Source organism: Vipera berus, assembly GCF_964194415.1.
Source record: "Vipera berus genome assembly, chromosome: 1".
NCBI classification, from domain to species: Eukaryota; Metazoa; Chordata; class Lepidosauria; order Squamata; family Viperidae; genus Vipera; species Vipera berus.
In genome coordinates this window covers 35,601,815-35,617,622 of record NC_138202.1, presented here as the reverse complement: position 1 = coordinate 35,617,622, position 15,808 = coordinate 35,601,815, and the positions used below count along the sequence as shown (strand labels likewise).

At 35.2% G+C, this 15,808-nt stretch overlaps 1 protein-coding gene across 2 annotated transcripts in view; it reads left to right on the top strand.

Annotated features, from left to right (window-relative positions):
* Nucleotides 1-15,808, top strand: part of RCOR1 (REST corepressor 1) — a 170,296-nt gene that overhangs the window by 53,355 nt on the left and 101,133 nt on the right. The window lies entirely within an intron of this gene.

Here is a 15,808-nt window from a genome sequence, read left to right as displayed (position 1 = left end):
CCACAGTTTCCCAGGCTGCAGAATTGACAATTAATGGCAATATCATCTGCTGATTTTAAGTCTTTTTTTCTCAGCACAGGAAAAGGGCATTTTCTAGAGCTGTTTAGGAGGAGTTTGGCTTCAGAAATTTCAGAGCAGTTGCACTTTACATCTGCATTGTTTCACTTTCTGTTGCTTTAGAATTCTGTCTCAGCATTTCCAGTAGCGAGAATAAGCTTCTGCAGATTCAGTTACTTTAGTAGATGAGACACATTCATAGAAATTTGTTCTGGCAACTAGATATACTGTAGAAAGCATCTTTGTCAGCTATGGAAACTCCTTGGATGACTTTGGGTCACTTGCACATCCTTTCCCAGGCCAACTCACCTTACAGGGTAGTTGCTGTGGAGAAAAACAGAGTACTGTGCATATTTCACTTTGAACTTCTGTATGAAAGATGGGATACATAAATCAATAAAGCGTAACACTCACTGGATTCCCAGCTATGTCAAAGATGTGAGCATTTGAAGGACTGGACTTCTCTTCTTCAAAATTGTTCTTTTTATACTATTGTAGGAGTCTTTTGAGGTCATGTGAAATTTGCATCTGTAAATTAGTATATGTGCTAATTGGGATAGCACAAAAATAGTATGCAGCTGATGTTCTCAAAAACATTTTGTTATAGTGAACTTTGCGAAGTCAAGAACAGACTTGCTTATGTTGCCTTAAATATAACTAAGCCAAAATAAAAAAAAAAAAACAAAAAAAAAAACAGTTCAGTGAATAGAAGCAGAATTGCGGCCATACTGATGCAGGGCCATCATAACAATGTTACCGCTGCATTGTGCAGCAATAGAGAAGTGAAAAGATTGTATTCATCCCATGCCAGAAATTAGTCAGTCTTGCACCTGAGCAAGTCTAGCCAATTCTATGTTTGTGGGGTTTTGGGGTATATGAGTTGTTTTTTCCCTTCATTTTCCTAATATTATATTTATAATAAATATAAATATATAATTGCTTCTGTGTTGCAGTTGTGTGAATCTCTTAGAGGTTTGAATGGGCAAACTGTACTATGGTTAGAATGGAACTGAAATATGACCAGAAATCCTATATATAGAAGCTGGTTTCTTGGCATTCATCAAGTGGGATCAAGAGATTATTACTGAATTTGTCAAACGTCATAGCATAATTTTTTATTTTTGAGATGCTGAAATTTTGTTTCTTTGCAGATAACTAAGATAGCTGCCATTCTGGAAATTAATTTGGGAAAGGTTTCTTTATCTCTTTGCTTCAATTAATATTAAAGTTTACACATTTCAATTACTTCGATTATAACCTAATTCAGCAGCCGCCAACCTTTTGGGCACCAGCGACTGGTTCCACTGAAAAATTGTTTTCCACAGACCTGGGGGTGGTTTCATGCGCTATTTAAATCGCATGCATATGCAGATGAAGCTTTGCTCACTTGTGTGGCCCAGTTTGCAACAGGCCTGGGGATTGTGGGTCCCTGTCCTAACTGACTTGCAATATTAAAGCGCTATGAGAAAAGGATAGGATTTTCTTCAGGACCTGTGAAGAGGGAGCTGTGAAGGGGTTCTGTGAAGTGGTATAAGATTTGGCCCTTTTTTTTGTTATGGCTGCCAAAGGAGAATTTGTAGTTCTTTAAATGGCATTTTATTTTGCCAAGTGTTTTGAGCTGCAGAATGCTGTAATTTGGATGAATTGACATTTATATGTCCTACTTTGTCTTTTACTTGTCTTTTATAATGGCTTGTTTATTGAATTTTTAAAAAAATCACCTTAGGAACTTTTGAATTATTTTGATAGGAAGTTGATAGGTAACAATAAATGCATATATCCTGAATACATCCCTTTTGTACAAGGAATGCTTGTGTTTATTACTTGACTTTTGTTACCTACCATGATAGAAAAGAAATGGATAAATTGTGCATAGATTGGTACACATGAGCAGCCATCTTGTGAAGTCTTAGTGTTTGCCAACAGAAGCAAAAAATGTGTATAAAAGTGTGCTTCTGCTTACTTTGTTATATGGAGGACGAGCATTGGCTATAGGAGGGTAAATCTAAAAGTAAATTGAATGCAGTAGGGATAGAGTACTTAAGTTTGTGGTAAGATAAAAACAGGTCAGGTGAAGAATGATTTAAGTGCTGAATGAATGAATGGATTAAATACAAAAGTGAATTACTAGTACAAAAGAGGTAGGTAGAGATTTGGTCATACAGAGAGAGTGAATGAGAATCAAATCACAAATCAAATATATTAAATAGGCGAATGTGTTGACAAGAAGGCAAGGATCAAGTACCTTATGATTGTGTGGAGCTGATGAAATCCTGGAAGAAAGAAGGATGAGGTTTAAAGGACAAAAAGCAATATATGAAGTGGAATATGAACATGATAAAGGCAAAGATTGGTTGCAAGGAAAAAAGTATGCAGAGTGAATGATGTCAGTACATTGAAAGGAAATAGCTTGATGGATGTGTAGTATATGTTAGAATACTAAGGTTGTGTAGCAATTGTCTTTAACATCCTTGTTGAAGTTATTGGAAGTGGTACTTGGTTATGAAGTGCAGGGGAGTGTGTCTCTATCAGAGCTCTTCCCACCTCCATAGCAGACTGAAAGATGAATAGATTGGAAATCATTTATGTAATAAATAGATCATTTTATTAATATAGGAGTATTCCATTAGAATTCTTGTCTTCTCTAATTAAAGAACCAGGGGTTTCATCACATCCTGAGGTATTTGAAAAACCACACTCCGCATCAATGTACCAGAATATGTACAAATAATAGGCACCTTTGTGCCATCCATGCCTCTTTCTTTCATAAGTGGAAAAAACAAATTGACAAATCGTCCTTGAACATTAGCATTCATTATGTCTGAACAGGGAACAGTGGTTGATAGCCTTCAAACAGGTATGGTTATAAGCCAGCTTTAAGCTGTGTCAAAAAAGGACCATTTTTTTAACCAGACTATATACATTAGACAGCATATGAATCAAAATAATGAGCATTTCACAATCCAGCAGTTGTTTTGCTAATAGAGTAAATTCTTGACTTTAGCCAGGAGGAAGGATTGTCTGATAGAGGTGAGTGAATAAATGATGGATGGAATGTTGAGCATGTATTGGAATGTTGAGCAAGGGCCATTCCTCTTGGTAACATGTCGAATCCAGCTCAGCTCAACTTCTGTAACTTAATGAAATGATTTGCAATAGTTTTATGGGAATCTTTTTTCAACTTCCCAATCCAGTTTATGGTCCTGATTTTTTTTGGGATTGCCTTTCATCCAGTAGCAATCAGGGCAAGCCCTTTTTTTAATGAGTTAAAATTCAATACATTTTTTTGGACGGAGCAAATAGTTATAAAATGTTTTTAGTGAAAAAGCTACCCAACAGTTGAAAGATCTGAATATACTCATCTACCATGGTATCTTATATGCTAGTTAAAATCAGTGAAAAATTATTTTTATACACTTAGTTTTGAGAACTGTTCTGTAAAAGAGGTGAACCATACTTCAGTGAAACATTTTTTGTTAATTCTGCAATACACATTGATCTAGACAAAGTATTATATAGGGGGAGGGAAATATTATTAAGGATAGATAATATAAGTAGTGAAGAAATTCTTGTTGTATTTTAATTTAATAATATTTTGCAATAATTCGCAGTTCTGCAATGTGTAGATGAACAACATAATTATTTTTAGACTAATATTTATTTATTTATTTATTTATTTTTTATTTTAATTCCATTTATATCCCGCCCTTCTCCGAAGACTCAGGGCGGCTGGAAGAACATATAAGTAGTTTAAAAAGGTACAAAGTATGTGTTTAACTGAAACAAAAACCTTAGTAAGAGATGCTTTTGTTATTTGAATTGCCACAATTTTTTTTAATTTTTTTAAAAAAATTGTAGTGCTAAATAGATAATCTTCAGTTTTGATGATTCCCCAGATGAAAGTATATTCCATTCTAGTAGTTTATTTATGTGCTTACATGATTTGATTAAATACCCAGTGTAATAAGCCATATACAGGGAGTCCTTCAGTGCAACAATACATTTAGGACCATTCAAAGTTACAATGGTATTGAAAAAAGTGACATGATTGTTTTTCACACTTATGACTGTTGCAGCATCCCTATGGTCACATGGCAACCAATTCATATTTATGATGGTTGCAATGTCCCAGGGTCAGGTAATCACCTTTTTGCGACCTTCTGACAAGCCAAGTCAATGGGCAAACCAGATTCACTTAACAACCTTGTTACTAGCTTAACAACTGCAGTGAAGCAATTAACAACGGTGGCAAACAAGATCGGAAAATGGGGAAAAACTGACTTAACAACTGTCTTGTTTAGCAACAAAATTGTTGGGTTTAATGTGGTCGTAAGTAGAGGACTACATGTAAAGAAAGGACTTGGGGGAAGTGAGGGAAAAAAGAGGAAGTTTAAGGGGAATATTTGCAAATGCATGCCTTCAGAACCTCTCCCAATTCTTTGGGTTGACCCTCCAAAGTTTTATGTTAAATTATGATTTTTAGTTTAATGGAATGAAAAATAAAGCACATGTGTCAACCCTGCTAACATCGAATGTTCTTGCTTTGACAAAAGATGAAGAAGCAGCTATTTCATATGTTAAACGTGTGTTACTGTTAAAGCTAGAATTAGTTATTGCTGGGAGAGAGGAGGAAGAATGTCTCTCAAGGCCGTTATGAAATAAGAGAAAATAAGAATTTGGTGGGTTGTCTTAACAGAAGGGAAAATGACCCTTCAAATTAATTGTAGAATGTGATTTATGACAGCAATGAAAAGGAGAATTGAACTTAACATATTGTGCTAAGGGGGAGGGGAATTCAGACTCCAGCTTCTCCTAGCAAGGATTGCCGATGTTATAGGGCTAATAAAAGACTTTTAAGGTAAACAATGCCTCAGAGTCCTTTGAAAAGCTCATTCCGTTGGAAACTTGAAAACATGACTATATTAATTACATTTAACTTTTAAAATTTTAGTTAATTTTAAATTATGTCATATTACATTTATCCTGACTACATCCCCCTGATCTGGGATGTAATCAAAGGCCAGAAGTTGCCCTTAGTCTGAAAAATATATACATTACTGGTTTATAATCACTTATCAATCAATATCAGTCCATCTGATCTTATTCATCTATGTATGTGAAGCATGCAATGTAGGGATCATTGAGTTTATGGAAGAAATTGTCTTGGGATATGCTGTCAGTTCATATAATTTAATGGCAATTTGTTCTATAATTGAAGATTATAGCAGATAGTTTTATACCAATGAGTGCTGGTTACAATGGAGATAGTGCTCTATTAGATAGGTGTGGGAACATAAGAGTTTCAAAGTGCCAATTTACCATAATGCTGTTTGTCTCACAAACACTCGCTCCCTTTGCTAGAGGATGCTATTATCTCTGCTTCTTTTTGGTTTTTTGAACTAGTGCTTTTTCAGACAAAGCCATGGTCTCTATTTTATTTCCTAAGAAAATGTTGGATCCATTTGGGACCCAATGTCATTCTTAGAAATAAAGATGATACAAGAGGCTAGCCCTTTACTGTGGAGCATGCAAGCTTCTGTTTTTAAATTAAAGAATTTTTGAAAGATCTAAAATATCAGGAGGGGTGGAAGCCTCATGGGCATCAAGGGATGTGTTTGTGGGCTCAACAAATTCTGGGTGTCAGGTCACAGTGACCAAACTTTTTCTTAACTGTACATTTGGAGCGTACTGTTTTGTATAACTTTCTGACACATAAATGGGAAAAGCCTTTATATTTGGTTGCTGGATATAATTTCTTCACTAGGAATAATTTAGACAATATCCCATGAAATTTCGTGGAAGTGTTTCAAGAAGAGTAAAATGATCTTTCTCACTCTCTGTATGTAAAATTGGAATAAATGCAAAAGAGAACTTAAATAGTGTAACATTGGACCAGCCTAAATATCTCCTATTTCCTATTATAATGGAGTATTGATTTTCCTTTTCTCTGGCCTTTGTTTTACACGAGGATTCATAGTTTGAGACAGTTATGATATTAATCATATGTGAAATTATTAAATTCCCAATGCTTGTTTAAATAATATTTAAATATTTTGTGATTTTTATAAGATAAATATTGAAGTGTATCATTTTTTAAAATGATAACTGCTATTAATACTTTGTGTGTTTTGGGTATAATAAGTCCATATTCCAGTTATTCTGGATTCTTATTTTAAAATCTGTTAATACTTTCTCCAGAGTGTACCTGGTCAAAGTAACAAATACTAGTGGTTCTGTTAATTGCAGAATAAGTATAGTTTTTATGAAGAACTGAGTAAGACACCTTTCAGTGTGTTATGCTCCTTAGAAAAAGGAGGCAATCCTTTGGAGTTTGAATATAGAAGCCCATTATTGAGATGGCTGGAAGTTGTTTCTAGAAGAAAGTGTAGTTCATTGTTTTAGTGTACTAATGATCTGTGCTGCTAGTATCAATGCTGGAACCTTATCCAATATTTAAGCAGTGATCATAAAATGTTAAGAATTTTTTTTTGCATCATTTTAGGTACAAATTTTGCCAGTATCATTTGTCAACATTTTATTTTTATGTTTTCTGGTTTTCATTTGAGGCTCTGACAATGGTACTTAACTTTGAAATGCCACTGGATAGAATTCCTACATTCATAAATCGGTTGTAAATTTTTTTGAATGCTTCTGTAATTTAACCTTCTTATCCTAGAATTTCCTTAAAAGTATTTTACATTTTTTTTATAAACATACTATTCCACAGGTAGCCCTTGACTTATGACTATTCATTTAACAAGTGTTCAAAGTTATGATGGGGCTTGAAAAAAGCGACTTATGACCAATCCTCACCGTTAGGACTGTTGCAGTATCCCTGCAGTCATGTAATCAGAATTTGGGTGATTGATATCTGGCATGTATTTACTAGGGTTACAGCATCCCAGGGTCACTCTTTGCCATTTGTGACCTTTCCAAGGGGCTAACAGTAAGTAAAGTCCACAGGGAAAGCCGGATTTGGTTAATGACTGTGGCAAAAATAGTTGTAAAATCAGGTGTTACTCATTTAATGACCACATCGCTTAGCAATTGAAGTTCAGGTCCTAATTGTGGTTGTAAGTCGAGGACTATATGTATTCTCCCAAAAAGTTCTTTTCCCCAATAAGAAAAGTTTCATCTGAAGTGCTTCTAAAAAGACATTTACAATTAAAGTCTGTGTTGCAAGATTGTGTTGACAAATTAACTGCAAATAAAAGTCAACTGTAAATCAAGATGTTGAAATAATGAGCCTCAGAAAATCTATAATTTTACATTCATTTAACTTGATTTTAATTTGCTTAGTTTGTAATAGTCAATGTGAAATTTGGAGGACTTCTCTTAGCACCTGCAAATCCTTCTACTCTACCTGATCCTAATTTTCTGCACTTTTTCCAATGAAAACAATTAAATAGGAGCTAGCATTTTAAAAGCAAAATACTAGCTTCCATTATATGTTTTATTTATAGAAATACCTTTAGACCTCACACAATCTCTATAAGCCATCTTTAGCAATTAAAAATACTGGATGGTTGCTTTTCAGTGCATTTTTTTGTAAGCACGTGCAGCTGTCAAAGATTTTTTAAAAGTGGAGGAATGGAAAGAAGCATCTGTAGCATTAGAAAGAAGTGATACGGAGCAACATCAACACAGTCACAATCACATTTTATGTTTTTTATTTTTTATTTTATTTTAATTCCATTTATGTCCCGCCCTTCTCCGAAGACTCAGGGCGGCTTACAAGCTTAGCAATAGCCTTCATTCTATGTATATGCCTGCTTATTAGGGCTTTCACACCCACCCCCCCCAAGCGGCATTATTACAAAGTCAGCTTAATTGCCCCCAACAATCTGGGTCCTCATTTTACCTACCTCGGAAGGATGGAAGGCTGAGTCAACCTTGAGCCTGGTGGGATGCGAACCTGCACTAATTGCGGGCAGCTGGTGTTACTTAAGGAGGCATTAGCCCACTGCTCCACCAAGGCTCAGTGTAGGAAGAATAAAGTCCTTCAGTTATCATCTTTTGTTTTGTTTTAGAGAACATCACTTTAGAATTTGCCCTTTAACCCAGCAAGAATGTTTAACTGCCAGCATAGCTTTTTTAAAAATAATATTTTATTAATTTTCCACAAAATTTTTACATTTGAATATTTAAAAAGCAATCTTTAGTGCAAATTTCAGGTTACAACATCAGATATTTCTTCTCTGTTTCCCTTAACATTTACTATCTCCTATTCAAACTAGTACATTTCTAATTATATTAACTCAAAAAAGACATCATAATTACATTTATTAATAATTTTTTAGCTTATACATATCTTAATAACATTCAATCTTCATAAACAATCAATATCCTGTTATTAATTTTTACATAATTTTTAACTTCTCATCAGTATTCCAATTTAACCTTTGATATCCATAATTTTCAGACCTTGGGTAACCAAGATTTCCCTTATCTCACTTCATAGCAAACTATGATGTCCAAAATACACATTTTATCTATTTAAGTATAATCTTGTTCTAGTTCCTAAAAGTTATCTATTTCCCACCATATTAAGTCATCTACTTAATAATACATTATCCCCTTTAATAAATCAAAACCATTATATATATTGCCTGGGTTAATCAATAAGTCAAACATATTCATGATAATTGATTTTCTTTTCCCTTTTAGATCTAATTTTTCAATATTAGACAAATCCAGTCCTTACTTTCAATTAGTTTCCAGCCATTTTAAATCTAATAACCAAAATTCCGCTTATCTCAACATCTCCCTTTAATCCTCTAATTGACAATCTAAAATCCCCTCTAATGAATCAGAACCCCAATTTTTTCAACCTTATTCTAGCTTTCTTCCTTTGTCAACTAAGCTTCCATATAAGCGCTTTTAAATCATCAAATAAATCTCCCTTCATCTTATATATGTTAGTAGAATTAAAGGAGACCTTTTGATTACCAGTTTTCTGGAAGTACTATCCCATTTGTATTCATTTAATTGTCGCCCTGTTATTCCAGTCCCCCATGTTTGCTCTGATATATTTGTCTTCAATTCAATCTTCTTCTTCTTTCTCAAATTTCTTCTGTTTTGTATAGAAAGTCATTTCCATTTTCAGTGTTGTTACTTGTCTGGATTTTCCATCAGCTGTACTTGTTGGTCAATTGAGTCTTCTGTCTTAGTATTTAATTGTTCCACTTCTTCTGTTGTCTTCTGCATTGTTGGTTCTTTGGTTGTAGTCAGAGTTTGGCTTTGTACATCTAAGCTGGCATCTTGATCTTTTATTTTAGGTCTCATTTTATCACAACCTGAAAGAATAGTTTCATGTATTATTTTATTTTATTTTTTATTTTTAATCCCATTTATATCTCGCCCTTCTCCGAAGACTCAGGGCGGCTTACAATTTAAAGCACAAATCAATGTGCTTAGCAATAGCCTTCATTCTATGTATATGCCTGCTTATTAGGGCTTTCTCCCCCCCCAAGTGGCATTATTACAAAGTCAGCTTATTGCCCCCAACAATCTGGGTCCTCATTTTACCTACCTCAGAAGGATGGAAGGCTGAGTCAAACTTGAGCCTGGTGGGATGCGAACCTGCACTAATTGCAGGCAGCTGGTGTTATGTATTGCCTTCAGCATGGCAAGAATTTTTTCCTGGTCTTCGTTCATCTTTCACGTATTTGTAAATAATCTTTCTAGTAAAAGTTGTTTGTTAAGCAATAGTCAGTAAAAGATTATATTCACAGTTCAAGAAGGCCAGTTTTACTGCCCAGCTGTTCTCTTACAATTGAATCTTTCGCAGATATTGCCAAGTTCTCAAAAGTCTTATCTATGTTCTGGGCTCTGAGCGAAGTCACTTTTTAGGAAATAACAAATTGCCATGCCAAGCTTTACCACAAGATGTCACTGATACTATTTAAGATTTTCTTTTTTTTAAAGAAAAAAAGTCCCAAATTTCTCTAATTCTTTTTCCAGTTTTATTTCCTTTTTGCAGATAGAAACAAAAGCCTCCAGTAAAGATAGGAAAAATTTTGGTCCCCAAATCTCTGAAACATATGAATCCAATTAGATTGAAATTGTTCTTTTAAAGCATTGATTCCCCTGGGTAGTCAGACGCTGCCATTCTTAGATGGTGGGATAGAAATTCCTTTGCCTCTCTCCTCACAGGGGGAAGATACTTCAAAGAGCTTTCACAGGAAGAAGGTTCTTAGGGTAAAGATAAGATAAGATCTCACCCACTTTCATCTGCGTTGTTTTCAAAGTGCTTGGTAGTAAATTTGACTTTGGCTGTCAGCAGATTAGTAACGAGCCATATTACTATGGCTGGTCTTTTCCTCGTCAGTTTGAAGAGCTGCCCCAGATCAAGCAGAAGGGCTGCTGCCCTTCTGCGATGAAGCGGGGGTCCTCTCCTTGCTTGTCACCCCTACAGGGCGACTTTTGACCCTTTCCAGGGTCCCCCAGTGGGATAAAACTGGACACTGGAGACGAGGCTTGCCTTCATGCGTCCACCAGGGCTGCAAACACGAACCGGAAGTCCCCAGCATAGCTTTTGAATTACCACACTGCTTACGCTGAAGACAGTGGGCTGTTTCCATTCACTGTGCAACATGTTTACTGAGAGTAATATTGCACTAAACTTTGAATATAATTACATATTTTTGGAATGTGGCTGACCTCTTTTTTTGCTGATTTGCTTCCTTTCCTTATAGCTTCCTGCACAAATGAGATGGGGTGGGATAAGTTCACTTTTCTACAAGGTTTTCCAGATTTCTCATCTTCCACATCCAACTGCTGTTGTTACATACAGATTTATTCTAAACTTCTTTTAAGAAAATAAAAGAAACAAGTCAGGGCCATCAGTCGCTCACCCTAGCCACTAATACTGTGGTAGGATGAGCAGGGAAAAGAGAGTTAAGAGTTCCTTTTCATGAGCACAATAATACACCAATGCAGGCTCTGAGCTTTATAGTACCTTGGATTGCCTTTGGAAACACACTGGACGTCATTACAGCTCCAACAGCAGCAGACTGCCCTGTGAGCACATAGGTTATTGCATTTTGTACCAGTCGAAGTTACCAGTTGATTTTTAAAGGCAGCTGAATACAAAGAAAATTACTGTAATCTAAGGCAAGATGACAAAAGCATGATTGCTCATCTTCAGGGCTTTTGATCCAAGGAGAAGCTACAGTTGGCACATCAACTAAAGCTGGACAACTTGTGAATCAGTTTGGCATGGGAGAGTCCAACAATATAGTTAGTTTTCCTATAGCATGATAGTTGGGGTCCTGTACACCTTTGTGCTATGCAAAATTCTGCAACACAAGTAACAGGGTTTATGGAAAACATAGGATTGGGGCACACCCAAAAATACATAACCCAACCATTTCCGAACACAATAAATGTTCCTAATAAAGTACTTACACCATGGGTCTTCAAACTCGGCCCTTTTATGACTCATGGACTTCAACTCCCAGAATTTCTCAGCCAGGCATGCTGGCTGAGGAATTCTGGGAGTTGAAGTCCATGAGTCATAAAAGGGCCGAGTTTGAAGACCCCTGACTTACACAGTTGAGGAAGGCACTGTTTAGGATTTTTAGTCTTGCCCCCCAAGATTTTCATATAATAGTAACACTTTGTCTTTTGTCATGGGAAAAGTTGCCCCAGTTTATTTATTTTTTTTGGATCTGCTATCTTAATAGATGCTTCATGTTTTCCCATTCTTTACATTTTGTTCTAATAGACTTGTTTAACTTGTTACTGCTAATAAAACTGCTTTTATTTTCTCAACATTTCTTCTGATTGTCTTTAATGTCATATGTCACTCATATGTGAGCAAATTTGAGCTGTAAAATGCGATATTTAAGAATGGACTGTTTTTACCTTCTAGAAATGTTGCTGACATCGAAAAGAGAATTGTTGCAGAATTTGATGATGCTTCTCAGATGAAAGTGTATATAAATCCGCCAATCCACTGACAGCATTGGAGTGGTTTTAGTTTTTTCTTCTCCTTATTGTTGATCAGTTTCTTTTTGCCAGATGACAGTGACAGTCTTGTCTTTCATTAAACTTGTCACTTTTTACATTGTCAGGTAAATTACTGCAAGGGAAAATAACAAATTTCTACAAGTTTAGCAAAGATTGAGCAAGGAATCTTGGTTGCTATTGTGGTACAATATGCATAAACACTGAAGAGAGCAGAGGAGAGCAGTAAATATAGATAAAGGCACAATTGTGCATGTTTCATTCTTATTGCTTCCCCTCTTAATCTCCCAGTTCTTTATTTTTAGCACCACAGTTTCATGGACATGGAACATGTAGATCATTGCGTCCAGTTCCCTGATGAGTGCATGAATGTAAATTGAAACAGTCGTAGAGATGGCTGTCTAGTTTCTGGTTAAACACATCCAATGAAAGGGAGCACATCACTTGAATAATTGGTTCCATTATTCTTTTCTTGAATTCAATCAAGATTAGGCTAATTTAAATCCATTATTTTATACAGGGCATTCTGGTGGGGGTATGGAGAGGAAAAGTCATGAATGTGTTCTGTATGACATCTTTCAGATAGAGAATGCTATCATATCTTCCCTAATTCCTATGCAATGTGCCAACTGTACATGGAAATATTTATCTAAAGGAGGTAAGTATCGTGAGGGGGAAAGTATTTTTGCTGACTGCCTTTTCTTTAAACCATGGAGATCCTACATCTATTCTGCTACTATAGCATTCCACCGATTTACACGACAGACAACTGGATAAGTAGATGACAAAGAAAATATGGCGAACTTAAAATACTCTTGGACTTTAAAACATTCACTGCATCAATAAATGAGCACAGATCTCTCATCTTCTCCTTTCCTGTTGTTTTTATAAAAAAGATGCAGTTTACAGTTCTTTAAGTAATGGAAAAAAGGATTAATAAAAATGGTAAACATATCCTACATTTTAGAGTGTGGTAAACTTGATAATTAGAGAAGAATTTTAAATAAAATTCAGAAAAAAGAAATCCTATCCTTTTAAGTGGGAAAAGCACCTAATCCACAAAATAGCCCAAAGAAGAAATAATATACCCAAGAATAGAGATAAATTATGCAAAACATTGTGAGAAAGCTATTGTGACTGATCTTCTGTGTTATAACACTTTGTGGAAAGCCCTTGTGTTTATACCGTACATAAATATCCTGCTTCCTAACATATCACATTTCTGATAGGAAAGAAATTTGGATTTCTTCCAATCTCTGGAAGTTTTCCTATCTGATTGTCTGGAGAAAATATTTGCCCCTAGTGATCTCATCATCAGTCGACTCCAAACAATGTGGAAATTACTGCAACTATTGGTACAAAGACCTAAGTCATCTGTAGTTGGCCTAGTGTTCTCACAACCCCTTTTTATGCTGTTAAATCAGTGCTTTGTTTTTAAAGTTATGCTAGGGAATAGGAATCATAAATCATGTTGTAACATTTTATGTGTATGGGCATGCCCCTATAAGTTTCTGAAATGGAAAACTAAACTCTGGGGATATGCATGTTGCTTGAGGGGTTGTGAAAGTGAGGGGAACAAGTCCAGTCTATTGAAAACCTGCTGTGTATTCAGCTGGTTGTCATCTTCATGAATTTTATTCTTCTCAGAAATTTTGTTTTCAGTCAAATCTATCTTGAATGTCTTATATCAAAGTTAGAATCTGAAGACCTCACAATTTTTCTTTTATTTTAATTTGTCAGTTCATCCAGTAGGCAGATTTTTCTGGATGATGTCCAAAACAAGCAAAATAACATGGCAGAATAAGATGCAACAGATAGAAAATGTAAGATCAGAACAAATTGCAAAGACTGCAGCAATGATCATGTTAAAAACAATCATAAAATGAAATGATGGCACTAAAACTGCAGTACAGTATGAAATTTAAAAGCTTGAGAAAATAACATTGATAGTTAAGATAGACACTGTGTGCGGACCTTTCTGGAAAAGATTTCACAGTTGAGATGCCTTGAAGAAAAACCTGTTTTTCATGGCATTTCAGTTGTTGGCCGTCCTTAGAAAAAGGGGTGCAGAAAAGATTGGGTGGGTCAACTATCAGACTACCTGTAAGCGTAATTCAAAGAGTTTTCTATAATTACACACAGGAGATTTGATTCTCCATGAAAGCAGATGAACTTTGGATCTGATTCTTGAGAAACACGTCTCTTATGTATGCTCTAGGACATCAGGCTAGACTGAGGAAGGGCTTGTTGGAGGCTCTACAAGCCATTGCTGGTTCTTGCTAGTGGGATAAAGTTTAGCTCCAACTTTTGCAAGCAGTCTTTATTGTTACAAATGTTAGAGTGCATACTTCTGTAAATGAAATGTATTTTAATCTGATGGTTGGTGTTATTGGTATATTTTTATTTGGATTAACTACTTTAATTATAATTTCTTTTTTATCTGTATTGGTTTCTTGCCCTGAGCATTCTTTTAAGTAGAAATTTGTAGTATAATTTAAATAAACAATCAAAACAGCCTTTATGCATGAAAAAGAGAAAAATAGACCATGTTACTTGGATGTCTTTAAGCTTTACAAGCACTTTTACAAAAGAAAGCAGAAATATTTTTATTCAATATTATTCAAATTTGTTTACTTGCTGCAATCGATTCCCCTAAGTATGAGACATTTGTATATGTACGTTTTGCCATATATTTAAAGTATGTAAAGCTGCAATTTAACTAAAGTTAAAGCAGTGTACTTTTTTAAACTTCTACTCTTGAACATGTATATTAAATCAATGTCTCATTGTTTACAATTGTTAATTACTGTTTGTATATGCCTACTATCTGCTAGAAGAACTGCACAAAAAGTTAGAGACAATGTAATAATTAAATGATAAATATTATTAAGAAACAATTTTAAAATATTAAAAGTACAAGTCCATTGAAAGTGCCAGACATAATTTGAGACACCAGTGTAAGATTGAGTGCCAGAAGGAAGATAAGTAAGGATTCAAGAGTTTGGTTAGGAAATAATTTTTTATTACAGTGCTGAACTACATTTTGGCAGTTTTTTTTGCTGATAGTGAAAGCTGTAAGACTGGTTTGGTGAGACGCTACTAACAGCACAGACCCAATAATGATTGTGATCAGCCCAAGTGCTGTTGTGACCCCAGCAAAAGCTTGAGCAATTTGAGCACTTAGCAGAATGTGCCATTTTGCCTGTTGTTTCTTACTTTTAAGCTATTGCTGGGTGAGAATTGGAATGGGGGCGAATTGGGCCAGGTTGTTTTTAAATGTCTTCATAAACGCTGAGTGTAAACTTAAAACTAATTTACTGTTGCAGTTAACAACAATTTTTGAACATTTTTTAAAATGTAATTTCTATTACCAAATGTGTGTTTTTGCTTTCACAAGATATAGTATTAAGTAGCACTTGGAGTTGTAATAGTCATGTTGTTTCATATGCTAGAAGCACATGAGGCCACATCTATGGAATGTGTTAAAATGGTATGTAAGTTCTTGTTCCCATTTCATAATTCCTTCCTCCAGTGCATACTTTTAAAAGTAGCTATTCCTAGCCAAGGTTCTGTGCTGAAACTGAAAAGAGTACAGTAGTTCCATTCTTAATTATCTGCCTCTGAAGAACTTTGTAGCAATCCATGTGTTCTGGCAATTTAGCATATTGTTGCCATTTTCTTTGCTCCATACCTTTCCCCCACCCTTCTAGTAAGTTTCAGCAGGGGGTAGCACTTGGCTGACTTTGTCTGCACTCAAAAGCTAAGCATGACCAGACTTGGT